Source organism: Passer domesticus, chromosome 6, assembly GCF_036417665.1.
Source record: "Passer domesticus isolate bPasDom1 chromosome 6, bPasDom1.hap1, whole genome shotgun sequence".
Lineage (NCBI taxonomy): Eukaryota > Metazoa > Chordata > Aves > Passeriformes > Passeridae > Passer > Passer domesticus.
This window is the reverse complement of record NC_087479.1, coordinates 15,450,614-15,466,007: the sequence shown is the minus strand read 5'-3', so window position 1 is coordinate 15,466,007 and position 15,394 is coordinate 15,450,614. Positions and strand designations below refer to the sequence as shown.

General features: G+C 42.7%; 1 long non-coding RNA gene across 2 annotated transcripts in view; it reads right to left on the bottom strand.

The window, feature by feature from the left end:
• The window catches only part of LOC135302702 (uncharacterized), a 35,016-nt gene extending 19,651 nt beyond the window's left edge, over window positions 1-15,365 (bottom strand). For both annotated transcript variants that reach the window (XR_010364263.1, XR_010364264.1), the window contains exon 1: window positions 13,042-15,365. This is a non-coding gene — a long non-coding RNA (uncharacterized LOC135302702). The remainder of the gene's footprint in view (window positions 1-13,041) is intronic.
• Window positions 15,366-15,394: the final 29 nt, after the last annotated feature.

Genomic DNA, 15,394 nt, shown 5'->3' with positions numbered 1-15,394 from the left:
TTCTTTACTTTTTATTTGTACTGGTTAATATTCTAAACTGCCTATCAGCTATCAAACTTTCAGCTAGAGACATAATGATATTTTATTGCTAGTGATTTTCCCATTTGAACCTATAAAGCAGCAATCAGTATTCTGATGACAAATAATGCAGGTATTTATCATTGCAAATAATGGACATAAGTTGGACTTCACCTACTTACTCAGATTATTGCTAAGTTAGGCCAGCATGCACGAAATCAAATGTTCTGACATCAGAGACTGATGTAAATTCCATGGAGTTGGTAGACTTGTCTGCTAGTAACTTAAATGAACAAAGTGGTTCCTCCTGTCTTGTTGAACTAAATGGGAAAAAACCACTAAACCAACAGGATCATGATCTGGTCACCTGAGGAGTGTCTGTTTACAGAGAGACCAATTCTTCACAGAATCAAAGAATATGTTGAGTTGGAAGGAACCCAAAAGGTTCATGTTCCTGCACAGAAAAATCCCCAAGAGTCACACCATGTGCCTGAGAGCATTCTCCAACCTCTTCTTGAACTCTGTCAGGCTTGGTGCTGTGACCACTGCCCTGGGGAGTCTGTCCCAATGTCCAGTCCTCCTCAGGGTGAAGAGTCTTTTTCTAATATTCAACCTAAACCTTCTCAGACACAACCTCAGGCCATTCCCTTGGATCCTGTCACTGTCACCACAGAGAAGAGATCTGTGTCTGCCCCTTCTCTTCCCCTCACAGGGAGGTTGCAGACTACAATGGAGCATTGGCAGTGAGGCAACCGAGGTTGTAATTGGTATTTCAGTGAATAATTAATAGCTATTTCTGAGTTGGGTATCTCATTATCAAAAAACACCCCTTCATCAAAGCTAAAAAGTCTATTAGAACCTACTGCTTTTAAGAAAGCCTGTGCCTTGCAAAGTGTAATGAGAACAAATGCCTGAACCTTCAATGTTTCAGAGACAAGGTCTCCAGCTGAATGGAAGGCTGTTTAACTTTGTTCACATTGGCAGTGGCCTTGGGAAACAGGTATTGCCTAGCAAGGTTTTGTTGAAACGGGTTTTGTTGAAATTTCACAGAGATGGAGAAATAAGGTTGGGGTTGGGGGAAACATGGGGAGAGACACTGGGCAAACATTTACCCAAGTTGCAGGGCATGTTACCACCTAGGCAGCACCAGCTGGGCTGGCTCAGGTTGTAGCAGTAAAGCTACACCAGCAGAGAACGGGAGAACAAGGACATGCTCCCTTCAGGCTTGTCCTCTCTGTCCTTGGTGTGGAGATCCCTTTCTTGGGCAGAGTTTGTAGCAAGGCATTGCATCTGCTGAGTGACTTGACAGGCTGTGCCCTCTGTAACACTTAACAGGCCTCCTGGACCCTGGGAGAAAATAACTTGCTCTTTAGATTTAGGAGTACTCCTACTTATTATGTTCCCCTCAGCCCTGATAGCTCACCCTGACTGCAAACAGACAGAAGGTAGAATGCTCCCTTGTGCCTCCTGGATCAATGAGTTGTGCCTCATTGCCTCATGCAGTGTATACCCACTTGCCTGTCTCTTTCCTACTGTAGCAGCACAGGCTCAAGGTCTTAATAAAGTCACAGTCACCTGCTGAAGGTCTTAATTTACTCATTGACTTTTGGAAAACATGTATACACAGAGGGCAGCTGGGTAAGATCTGTCCAGAGCCCTCTGATGTGGTGTTTGAAGTGTCACCTTACAACCATACTGGAAGCAAGCTTGAACACATGTATTGGTGGGTGCATGGGAGAGCTCCCTCGGCCCTGGTGTGAGCTGAGCATCCTGCCCCTTGTTCCACTCAGCCTACCCTCCCTGCCCAGGTCCAGGAGAGCCAGCCCATTGTGCTCTGTTCCTGCTCTCAGTATCTGCAAGGCAGAAATTGCTAAACATTGTTTTGACTTCAACTGGCCAGGAGAACGAGTCTCAACATCCCCTTAGATCCATGCGTGCAGACAAGGAAGTCATAATATATCTGCATATATCACATCCTTGGTATTGGGAAGGCATTTGTAGTAAAGCTGGAGGTGACTGGGATCGGACTCTAAGGCTGTAAATTAATGTAACTTGCAGAGATATCACTGAGTCCAGAGAAGAATGGATGGCACTGCTCACTGAAGAGCTCCAGAAATAGGATATGTCAACTTTTAGTACACTGCAGTCTTGCTTAACTGGCAATATTTTTTGCAAATGGATAAACCAGGCAGTTCTAGAGGCAATGGTGAGCCCATAAATTGCTCGCATGTTTTTGCAGAATGGCTCGCTACTGTTTTATGGTCAAAAATGTACTTTCTGCAGCAGCTCTCAGTCAATGCTCCTGAAAGCTTTGACAGGGTAGAGTCTACTGTCTGACTACTGCCACAGACTAATCAGTCCCTGTCTCCCCCATTTTTTGTTCTTAAGTCCTTAAAAACATTTTGGTTTTACTTTGGGGAAATCTATTCCTGAAGTTTGTTTGTTTACATTTTTTGTTTCTTTTCTGTTCCTTTTGTAGCATTGAGCACTGTTGAAACAATTCTTTCTCATGTTGTTCCTGTGCACTGTGCTTTTTAAATTCCATGTAACTTCATATTTGTTCAAGCAGAAATCCTTAAAATCCCTGGCAAGGGGTGTTGTTGTCAGGGGTAATCACCTCCCTGCAGAGATGAGAAGTACAAGGTGTAAATGAGTAACTCTGCTCCCCGAGGCCGTGTTAGCCAGCAACAGCCACGCTCCAGGATGCGTCTTAGAGGTATTGTGGAATGTCTTGTTTTTCCACATAAATCATTTAAATAAATTATCATGATGGCTAGAAACTGCTAGCTGATACTAAAATGTCTCAAATGAAGACAGAAAGACAAATCTTTTAAGCACTTACCATCATGACATGTTCCATTAGTCCCTTATTTAATTACGGCAAGGGGCAGTGTCAGGGAGGGGAGCAAGGGGGTTGTGAAAAGATTTTCTCCTTTAGAAGGAGGGCAACCACAGTGTGGATTGAGGGGCAAGCTGATGTTAGTACTGTTTCAAAAGAGTGAAGCTTCCTGGCATGCCAGCCCTGTTGTGTAGGGGCACCTGAGGTGGTTTTAACTAGTCTGCTGGGGCAAGCTTGCCACCATGCAGACTCCTGTGCAAGCCAGACTTGCTGCTGCTTTGTTCCTTGTCACAGGAGATCTTCTAGCCTTGTTCTCCCTTCAGATCACAGGGAAGGTGTCAGCCTCATCTGCATGGATGAGATTTCATCTGGATCTGTCCCCTGACAAGCACGATGACTTTAGTCTATCTAGGTCTAGGGTGCAGTTTTACTTTTTGTCCTTTTCAATTTAACTTTTACTTAATTTTTACTTGATTTTTTAATTTAATGTACAGGAAAGTAGCACTTCTCATCCTTCATTTTTGTGATGAGAAAAAGTCTGTTGAAAGATATTAGGAAGGCTTGGATACCACTAGCTCAAAAAGAGAGCACTGGGGCACACATAGGGAAGGAGATCTGTTAGACAACCTCTTCAAGCAGGTTGCCAAGGGCAAAACATCAAGCTGTGGACAACATGGCTTAAAAACTGTGTTCAAAACGCTCCAAAGCCTGGGCCTGTCAGGTGTGGATCCTGTCTAGGGGCTCTCACAGAACTCAACACTTGGCAGGCCTGGTTGTGACTTGTCATTTATGGCTGGTGAAATTCCACGGGCAGGCACACTCTAGATTCATGCACGGGCTGCACGCACTGCACTCACTTTCACAAATCAGCCACAGGCAGTACATGATCAGAAGTGGTCTCTGACAGCCACGAGCATGGGCTCTGCTGACGCTGCTCCAGAGCCACCCCTTCCAGATGGTTCACCATCCACAATCCCCTGCACAGGAGAGAGCAGTGCTGTCAGCTCTTCATCACCCACAACTACTTTATCTGCAGTGAGGTGGACCTGCTGGACCTGCTCAGGTACCTCTGGCACAGTCTGCAGCAGGCTTTTCTCCTTTTTCCCAGCCTGTCTGGGCATCAGGGTCCCTGGATTAACCCCTTGGACACTTCTCACTGCACCAAACATTGCATCCTGAGGTGTCACCCCTGCAGCGAGTTCACTGAAGTAGTTTTTATTCCCTCATAATGGTAGTGTGAACAGGGACTGATCCCAACTACCTTCCTGTTTGATGTGCAAAACAAAAGAGGAGAGCTCAGGATTATGCACTTTAAAAAGGTGTCTCCGTGTATTCAAATGAAGTAGGGTACATGAATTCATTATGATATGAAAGCTCTTCAAACACTGCCTAAGTAGGTACAACAGCTTCAGATGAGCCTCAGGACTAATTGATAATGCATATACTTGAGAAAGTTTTCTTTTTTTTTTTTTCCCTGTGCCTACATACAGCTGCAGAGCTCCAGCTTCAAAAGAGCATTCATGCAAAAGGAGGTACACTAAATGAAGCCAAAATCTGCAAAAATATCATCAACCTAATTTACTTCTTAGTTGCACCTCTGCAGTTCTCCATTCTGCTATGTAGAGAAGAAACAAATTCTGCCTTGTTTAGGCATTACTAGTGATATAATGAAAATAATAAAGCTTAGCAGACATTTTTCTATTGCACAGAAAATAATATCTATATTATCATAATTTTAAAGCTAAAAAGGTTCACTATAATAATAAGATTGCTATGATCATCTTCTCTGACTCCTTGGTTCTATTTATTTTTTAATTTTTTCAATCATTTAATAGAGAATTGTGTTTTGCTGTAATTTTCATAAGCCTGCAAGCAACAATCCTGGCCTTGCTATATCCTACAAAGAACTGGAATCAAACCTGCAATTAAATCTGTCAGATATTTGTTTGTATTCAGGTATGTAGGAAATTAAGAGCCCTGCAGCTGGGACTAAAACACCTCAACCCTCTTGCTCATTTGTACATGTTGTCTTTTTAAGTCTGTGAGGGAGATTGCACATATCTTAAATTAATTTTTCATCCCTGTTAAGGAAGCATTTCCCGTGCACCTTACACAGGGGTTCCTCCTCTTGCTGTGGCAAATGCAAAGGTTTGGTGGCTCTACAAAACATGGTTTCAGTTTTCCAACCCAAATCCATTTCAAATCCATTAGTAGGACAATCTGTTGCCAGAACTAGCTCTCAAACTCTGTCAGAGGCTGAGACAACTCCCACCACAAAATGGCAGTACAAGACACACTGGGAGGACAACAAGCTACACATTACTGTAACCTGGCTGGCTCTAGGGCAAGTCCTGTCCTGTGTCCTGGGGTGGGACCTGCACACGGGCTGCCATCAGCAGCCTGAGATGCAGCATGCCTGGCTATGGTCACAGCTGAGCAAGATAGAAAATGAAACTGCTTACTCCTGATCCCTCGTGAAATTTCTTACCTGAAGTGATCAAATCCCCAACTTACTTCCCTTCACAGGACCAAGACCCTGGGAAGTGAAGTCCTTTGAAGTCCTGTTTTCAAGGGCAGGTCAGTTCACTGTACATCCCAAGATGAAGGCAGAATATATTTTAAATACAGTCCTTTACTTCTGAGATGAAAAGGTCATGAATATCAGTCACTCTCAAATTCAAAAGGCTGCTTCATTATAAAAAGGGAGATGAAATGTTGCAGGCTCTTCTCTGCAGCCAGTGCTTTGTCCTGAGAGTGTCAGAAATGATCACAGACACCCCTACAGTTACTAGCTGAACAACAGCCCCCACTGCCTGGAACTAGGGCTCTTCCCGTAAGTCCTGCAGAGCTGGACCTTAAACAAAGGTGTTCTCGTGTCCACAGTGCAGTGCAAGTCACTGGAGCTGAAAGATCAACAGATGGGAGAATAAGGGACATATTTCAGGCCCTGTCCCTACCCGCAATGTGAACAGTAAATCACTGCTGCCATGCTGGCAGGAGCTGAGCTATCTCATTGGAGCAATAGAAAGAAAATGTAAAAGACATAGAGAGCAACTGACCAGAACACCAAGAGGGAGGAAGACTCTGCTTCTCTCCCTAACAGGCATGGTGATGCAGGCTGTACCTGGAGCCAGTCCCCACAGTGTGTGCACAGCAGGAAGGGGCAGCAGTGCTGCTGGGACCTGGGCAAGGCTGGGAGCTCAGATATGTACAGTGATGCAAACAGCATGGGCTGTGCTTTGCTTTCATCACTGTTCAGGAGCATCCTTGAGGTAACACTATTTCCCTACACACCCAGAAACCTGAGAGATATGAGGATCCTGCTGCCCTGCTCCTCTGGGAGGCCCACAGCCTCAGAATGGACTGCACCATATCTCTGCCCCAGAAATAGGTAGGGACTGAAAATGCACCCTTGGACCAGAGGCATGAGGAAGATAAAGGTGCTCTAACACCTCTCCTCTGATGCTGACAGGCACACCAAAATTGCAGCTGCACACCAGTATGTTACTGCTGAGCACAACAAGGTAACTCAGCATTTTGAGGGCTCTGGCAGAGGATTTTAAGAACACAACTTCATGTCCTCAGGATGATCTTCACTTACTTTCAGTTTTATTTGTTATGAATTTTTGTTCCAAATCTGCAAAGGGGTAATCAATTTCTTCCCTTCATCTGGGAACAGTGAAGACACGAATCACAAGTCAGCAAATGTGGCTGGTCTTTCTAAACAGAGATTTTTGTTCTAGTTAAACTTTGCAGCATCTTCAATGAGATGTTCTTGAACTTGCATTTTCCAGGCATTTAAAGGCACCATGAATTACAACATAATTGAAAGATGGGCCTGTTTCTTAGAAATGAAGTGTAACCAATAGCCCCTGTCTGCTGACTTAATAGAGAAGCTTAACATTATTATAACCATATTAATAACAAGGCCAGCTAGTCATTAGCAAGAGGAGTTCATTCATTGCAGCTCTCTGACACTTTCCAGCTTGCTTTTTCGTGGTAAATGAGTGTTGCTTGTGCTTGTTTTCTATTCAGATAATTCCCAGCAGCAAGATAAACATATGGGTGAGATCCTACTTTTCTCTACATCTAAGTAAGAGCTGTTAGCAAGATGATGACAGAAATAAAACAAATCTATGATGAAGAAAAATACAAAAAGGAGAAGCTAAAGCTCAGCCTGGACAGAAGACTAAAGGAAAGGACAATGAGGTCCTGGCACGTTAAAGTTTCTGTGTACCATAACTGCTGAAATAAGGATGAATAGTTGATGGGCATGCTTGTGCATTAGAATACAAAAATAAGTTTATAAAAAAAACAACCTCCTTCTGAACCAGTTCAGTTTTCAATTTTTAACTTTGTTCAATTTAATTTTTTTTTTTTTTTTGGTAACAGCTATCCTGGGAAGTGCATTCAGATAACAAAATTTCAGTGGTGAAAACAGTAATTTAACAGGTTTTAGGAAGTTATTGTTACATAAAAGCAAATAACCATATGATAGTGCTGATCATTTTTTAGGGCCAGGTAACTTTTTTTCTTACAAAAAGGTATGTAAAAAGGAGCTGTTTCATTCAAAGCAGTGGGGCCAAGTCTGCCATGACATTTTCAAACTCCACTTATTCTCTGTGCAGCTGACATGCTGCATTCACCCTGTGGTGGCTGGATGCACTGGCCTGGGTGTAATCATTTGAACAGTCAGTCACATACAAACCTGAGAATGACTCCACTGTATGAACAAGGTATTCCTCACTTGTTACATCTCATTTCAAAGGTTTCATTCACCTCATCAAGAAACGTGACACGATGTGACACAGCTGAACTGACATAAAATGAATTCACCCATCAGATTAAACATGGGTAACCCAAATGGTCCAGGAAATAATGAATGGATAATTATTGATTAATTCTTATTAAAAAAAAAGAATAAAAGCTTTATTCCCAAGGAGTTTCTGACCAGTGTGCTCACATAAATATGAACTAAAGTAATAGCGAGAAGAGAAGAAAGGGACTAACATATCTGCATCAAGCTAATGAGGCTACCATGCCAGAAACCCTTGTGATATTCAACAGCCTGTCCTAAAGGTGGCAAACAAAAGTCAAACAAAACACTTGTTTAGGGACAATTTTGTTCCTAGATGTAAGATCACATTGGGTCAGTTCAGTTCATATAAAAAGCCTTGCCAGTCTCTTGATAGATCACTTCTTCCCTCAAAACACATTTACCAGCACCTCCAGTTTGGTTCACCAAGTGCTTGTACTGGTGGAGACCCTGCATAGAGAGCAGTGGACTGCCCCTATTTGAAGCAATCCTACCTGGTGAAAGAGAACACCCATGATTCTGTGCAGCTTTCTCAGCTGGTGTCTGGTTGTGATGGCACAAAACACCAGGCATGTTCAAAACCTTGGAACAATCTTCTCTCTCAAGAAAGTCTTTGGTCAGCTTTGCCTCTAGAGCGATATTACAGAATAACATGTTGATTGTTAAAACAAACCAGATTAATAATAGCAAATCCATATAAACTAGGAGTTAATCAAATTCCTGAAGATCATGAGCAATTCCATGGAAAATAAAGATTCTTCTGAAAGAATATTTCCAGCTGCAGACTGCTTTTACGAAGCCATGGCTACTCATGCCAGTGAACCACTCTGGTCTTGTCTCAACACTTCCATGCCTGGAAGATATGTTTAATAAAATTCTCTTTATTCTGACAGAGTTCTCCAAATTTTAATTTGTACAGAGAGATGATATTACTTTTTTATATTTATTTTCTTTTTAGCAAAAGCTGTATTATTGCAGAGCTGTATTTCTGTCTTGAATCAATTGTTCTAAGACTGCTTCATAGCACAGCTGCAGAAGATGTAAGTTTGTGAGAGAGGATGTGTATTCAGGACATCTGACAGCTTGTGAGTTATCTAGGCTTGAGAAGTTGACAATTGGGTTCTAATATCTGAAATTAATATTGCTGGTTTAATTACCAAATAAATCTTTGGAAATATTCTGGGAGCTGATGGGGTACTTTCTTTGGGCACTATTCCTCCTGCTTTCCTTGCCTTTCTTTCTTTATACCTGCCTGATGCTGCACCCATTATATTATCAGTATTCATTTATTAGAAAATAGGAAAAGTTACTTTTCATAAAAGCTTTTTCATTCTGCATAAGGTACAGTGCTAAATGAATGCTTTTTGGCTGGGGAAAAGAAGTAAAATTTCTCGATTGTCACAAATCACTGTCTGCATTTTACGATACTATATCTCTCAGAGCAGCTGCAGTCTGGTGTAGGGATTGCCCTTCTTCAGCAATACATGTCGTTAAACAGCTGGAGATAAGCACATTCAGAGCCTTACTGAGAACACACCATCGCATTTCCATTGGTAATGAGCGAAACATCTACAGTACTTTCCATCTGAAATGAGCTCTACTGTAAGCTAAAGATACCACCAACCAAGAAAAAATACCAGGTCAGGTGGGCAGCAATCTCCTGAAAGCATGGTGGCTCTTGCCCTTACACATTAGTAATAAAATTCATCCCTGTGATACTCCAATAAACACAGATGCTTAATTGCATCTACAAGGGACATTTTTTTCATTAGAGTTACAACAAAGGTGAATTTGAACCAAAGAAAGATACAAGACTAAAACCAGCAGGGGTACTACATGATAAGGAGATGTAAGAATTACACAGTTCCAGTTTACTTTTTATCCTCTCCCTTGCTCAGGTTGTGGCTCCTGTGTTTACATGGTAGCTGTCAAGGACTACATGAGACAACATGCTGTGCAGCAAATGAGCACGGACTGCCTTTGATGTTTCTGCGAGGGCTCATGGCAGAGTCTGGATTTGAACATGTCCCCAGATCAGTGGTTTTCTGAGCTGCTCCCTCAGGTCACATACAGGCTCCTGTGGACAGCTGTGGCATTGTTCAGGCTCGCAGAGTTCCTGCTTTGGGCACAGAGAGAAGAGCCCCTCAGTCACTGCTGGGCTGTCAGCATGAATAAGGCAAGCTGGGTTTGAGCCTCCAAGGACAGAGAAAGGACCTCATGCTCACCTGCCCCAAATCTACCCTTTAAGCAGGAGTAAAGAAAAAGATGACTGAGCTATTGTGGTGCCCTTATTTTCCAGGGCCATTTTGGCATGAAAAGCTACTTAATTGGTTTACTTCACACTGACTATAGCAATGCTGGGAGCTGCCAAAAAGCCTGCTGAGCAAAAAATGATGGTTCCTAGCTGTTCCTTGCTCTGACAACCTCCCATGTGGAAACAGGGCTGGCTGGCTGCAGTAGCAGCAACATTTCTGAGTCAAGACCCCAAAGTAATCCTTACTAAAGGGAATTCTAACATGAGGACATCTATCCCTCTGATTTTCCATGCTGAGGCAATATTAAACCCCCCTCCATTTGTACATGTACTTGTTGTGTTTGACTTACTGAGAGAGATGAAGTGACCCTACAGTCAAATTTTGGACTACACAACCAGTTCTAACAACGTACTGGCCATTTATCCTTTGACAGAGATGCAGCACTGGGGCTGGGCTGTGGGCTAACTATGCTCGTGGGGCTTTTCAGGTCAGATGATATAGGAACATGCACCATTAACTTCCTTCTTCAACAATAAAGTTCTCAGCCTCCAGAGAGGTGTGCAACAGGGGGAATTGAAACGAGGTATCTGGCTGAAGTCTGTGTTAACCTGTCCCTGGTGCCCCACTGCCCCAGGGTCTCCAGAGGCAGAGGCACCACGCAGTGGAGAGGCGACAGGTTAATGGCACATTTTGTATTCATGATTGTGTGAGATACATGGGAGATAAAAAAGCTCTGTCTGGATTTATATGAACAAGACGACCATTGAAATGCTTCAGTATTTTCAAAAAATCCTGATTAAAAAGTTGGCTTCACTTCTAGCTCCATGCAGGCAAGGACTGCAAGTAAGACATAGCCTCTCTCCTCTCACTCTTCTATTCGGAGAATTTTGCATAAATTAAAATTAATGCATTTTTTCAACTAGGTCAGTGGAATGTAAATGCTCCGTTCCAGGGAGGATTATACATGTAACTCAGTTAAGGGATGCACAGCACAGATCAGTCCTGCTGCATTTATCAAAGCTGAGCTGTTTGGAACAAAAAGCAACCTAAGTTTTTCTAGCAAACAATTCATTGCAGGACCTGAAGGCTCGTGGGGCTGAGGATGGGCATGTGTCTCATTCTAAGAAATCTGAAAGTCTTTGGCTTTTGTCTAGGTGTCAAATATGTCTTCAGATGTGGTCATGAAACCTGTGTGTTAAAGTGGGACAGCAAGAACAGCTCCATCTGTGGTTTTATCTCCATTGGGAATGTGCCTCCCGTGTTTGCAGACCAGGCAGTGCAACGTGAGACTCAGCAAGTTGAACAAAATTGAATTCGTGCTGGCCTAGGAACTTGCTTCCTCCTGCTGTCAAGCCCACATCTGGCTGCTGGCAACTGTGTGGTGCCCTCAACAACTGCCTACTTTATGTCTTGAACCCCATATTCAGTCTGGATGCAGACACTGTGCTACTGAACTACTGCATCTGAACCCTGACAGGGCCTGCAAACAAACACATAAGAATGTAATTTTGTCTCTCTCTCTCTCTCTCTCTCTGGCTTGGATTTTCTCCTGTGCCACAAATCTGCAAGCACACACACACTCAAGTGTATGGAAATGAATGGCCACCCTGACTTTCAGCCATGCTGGAGAGAGGCTTCAGAGGCAAGCAGGATGTTGCTGCTTTCAGAACTGGACTGGGAGTTTTGTTTTGATGGCTTAGTACTGTATATTCTGGTGTAAGGAAAGATGGTGTGACTGAGACCATACCACAACAGCAACAAAAAAATCTTCTCAAATTTTTTTTTTTCATGATGGATGACACTTTGAATTAAGTTAGCTCCCCTTAGAACAACCTAATCTTCTAAAGGAATCATAACTAAACCTTTCTGAGTTGCAGATGTCCTTTTATGAGGATCAAAACAACATTGCTATCAATGCAAAATTGTCCCAAACAAACTTTTAAATAGAAGGTAGAGAGAAATGGGACCTTGTTTTTCATACGGTTCCAGTATACCCTTTCCTTGCCTCTTACTGCGTAATATATCCAGGATATATTTTCCCATTCCTTCAAATGAAAATGCTCTACTGATTATGATTAAAGGTCTCTACAGTCCAGAACCTGACCTCAGATGTCAGCCCATGTTGATATTTAAAGAAGTGCAAAAGGACAGGGCCAGTCAGTACACAGTGGTCTGGGCTTTTGATGATCAATACTTTCAGAAGCCTCTGAGCTACAGGTTCAAGGTGGGTATTTCATCTTAATACTGGTCCTATATGACATGATTTTTTCTAAGCCTTTTTTAAACATATTTGTGCAAGAACAAGTTGCTGTTTTGGCAACAAGTTTCATTGTTTAATGCATGATGTGGAAAATTCCTTCCTTATGGTTTAGATCTACTGTAGGATAATTCTATTTGTTACCCGTGATTCTTGCATTGAAGAAATACAAATAAACCTTGTCATGTTTACCTTCACCATGCCATTGGTGATTTTATACACTTATATCAAATCCCCTCAGGTAGTCTTCTTTCCAAGCTGAAAAGATTTCATTTATTATTTCCTGAAAAATGTTATAAAACTCTGACCATCCTTGCTACCTGTTCTATATATTTTTGAAAGTTATCAGATCAGTGCTGTAATATTATTTTCTGTTCTACTTTATTGTATTCCCTCATTCAGCAACTCCTACTATCCAATTTGCCTTTGACTGTTGCAGGGCAGTAAGTGATGTTTTCAAAAGCCTCATACCTTAATTTCAGTTACCCAGGATCTTTCTTAAGTGTTTCTATCTAGAGACTGTCACTGCACTTGTATAAGTAGAGTTATTTTTTCCCTAAGTGCCTTACTTTGTACTTGTCAATATTGAATTTCATCTGGCACTTCACTGTCAGTTGGTATTACAAGCTCCTCCTGCAACAGTCAGCTTTAACTTTGATTATTGTGAATAATTTTGTATCATCTGCAAACGTTTCCAGTATTCACACTTTTTGACATGTCACATACAGAGGTGGTTGAACAGCACTGAGCCAAACATAAGCCCTTGGAAACTCCATTTGCAAATTTACCACCAGTCCAGAGAAACTGTTGCTTTATTTATTCTGTCACTCATACAACTACCTATCACATTACTCACTTTTGCTCCTTGAGATGGTGGTTGGTTTAAGCTCTGCTTTGGTAGCTCAGCAATTTCATATTTGAGCTCTTTTAGCACACTTAGTTGAATGGCAGTTTATCCTCATTGTTTGGCTTGGGTTGATTTATCCAAGAGGATCTGCTTCACAGAGATTGTCTGTGATTCTCTTTGCCCACAGTTGTCCCACCTCACCATCAAAGCTTCAGCTCTGGCAACAATGCAAGTATAATTACTTATCAGAAATGTAAACCTTTTGCATTTTCCAGCAAAATTAATCCTTAAAGGAAGGGTCCTGTACACCTAGACTGAGCTCTTCGACTGAGGGTGATTTCTCTACCAGCTCAGGTGTGGGGACTCCTTCAGTACCCAAGAATTAGCATTCTGCTGAGCATGGGAGTGCAGTGGAGTAGCCTTTTGTATTGTACCAAAGAAGTGGGTTGGGGAGAACTGACTGCTGCTCATCAAAGGTGCATTTATTAGAGTCGATGTGAATAAATCTGTGCTGACACCTGTATAGTGCACAAAATCTGTGCTGATGTGTTCCCCTGAAATGGGATCTGCAGCAACGCACATAATATGCTTACACCTCTTCTTGTAAATGAGGAGACTTCTAGCAGGACAGCAAGTTGCGTTTCCCCCCCTCCTTTTCCCATTTATTCTCAGCACAGGCAGCTCTACAGTCTACAGGTCTTTCTCTAACAAGCAGGTGCAGAGCTTGGCTTCAGTCAGGCTGGCAAACTGGTGAGTCTCTTCTAGTTTCCTTTGTGCCATCCCTCTGTGCTAGAACAGACAGCAGTCACTAGGCTGAGGATTGCCAAAGTTGTGCCAAAGTGTTGCTTATATCACTCTCTGCTGTCCTTGAGTGCAGCTCCACAATATGCTTTCATGAAGAAAACAATACAATTTCTGATACGTATTTGAAGTATAAAAGTCTCCTCAGATACAAAAGTCTCATCAGATATAAAGTCTATTACATTACATTGCCAAGGTGCAAATCACACTGCAAGTAACAGACATTTAAGCTACTCTCAGAAATAGCTACAGATTTCATTCACCATGAGCTACTGATTATAGAATTTTGTGAGTGAAGCACTGCTTAAAAGCACCATCCACCTGGATTAATTTCCCTGGTCCCCACGATGGATCAGACCAGGACTCCCAGTATCACTGTCTCTCATATGAAGCTCTGCTCATGCCTAGCAGTTGCATGCACAGATCTAGCTTGTGCAACAGTGACAGATGTACCAGGTTCATTGAGGTCAGAAAGAAAAAAGAAAAATAACAAACCTAACATCAGACTTGAAAAAATTAGCTTTTAGACAATGTATTCTTGTTATTTGTCATAAACAACTGAATACTTTTCTTTATTTACATTCTCTCTGCAAAGGATGGTTAAAAAGATTAGGTTAAGGCAAATAAATGTAATTATTTTGCTGTTTTGGTTTTTTTTTTTTTTTTTTTAATTCACCATATTGGTGTTCTAAGTCCTTTACATTCTACAGAAACACATACCAAACCTTGCTGCCTCCTATCAACACCCACTATAGGAACCCAGTGGATGTAAACACTGTTATATCCCAGGAAAGCAGAGTGCTAATCTGCTCCAAGTACCCAGCTCTTGTATTTTTAATGAAAGCTCATGATGGAGCCTAATTTGGTAACTGTAAAAATCCATGCTAATTTAAAATTTGGCTTCAGTAATGAGCACCAGAACACCTAGAGCAAATACTGAGCTCCAGCAGAGAGACTGATTCTGATCACCAATACTTTGATTAATATTGGCTTTGTCATTTGCTCAATTTCTTCAGTAGAGTATATTCTGGAGACCCCACTTTCCTTTGAAAATCTTCCTTATGCTTTATGCAGGATTGTGGAGTCCAGCACCTGGGAAGTGCTGAGCTTGCTCAGGCACCACTGAACTGAGGAGCTCTGAGGCTGGATTGCTCAGGCGTCTTTGAGCCCTTTGCCCAGCAAGGGACTCGTGGACACAAAAGCTCCTTTGCTCGCCCGCGATGGCTTCTCCTCCTCTCCTTCTGCATTTAGCAGCAGCACCGTGTGGGGAGAGGAGAGCACCTCCCGCCCGCACCCCGCATCGCCGACTGAAGGAGGAGAGGGGAGGGGATTTGTTATAGACAACAATTAACGCCTGATGTTGGCTTTTCTGGCTGGAGTATAAACTACTGCTGCTGCCCGGGCCGAGAGCCGCACGGCCCGGAGGCAGGCAGGCAGGGCTGGAGGAAGGCAGGCAGGCAGGCAAGGAGGCAGGGCCGGAGGCAGGCAGGGGGCAGGCAGGCAGGGCAGCCGGGAGAGAGGAGAGCACCTCCCGCCCGGGCCCGAGGCAGGCAGGCAGGCA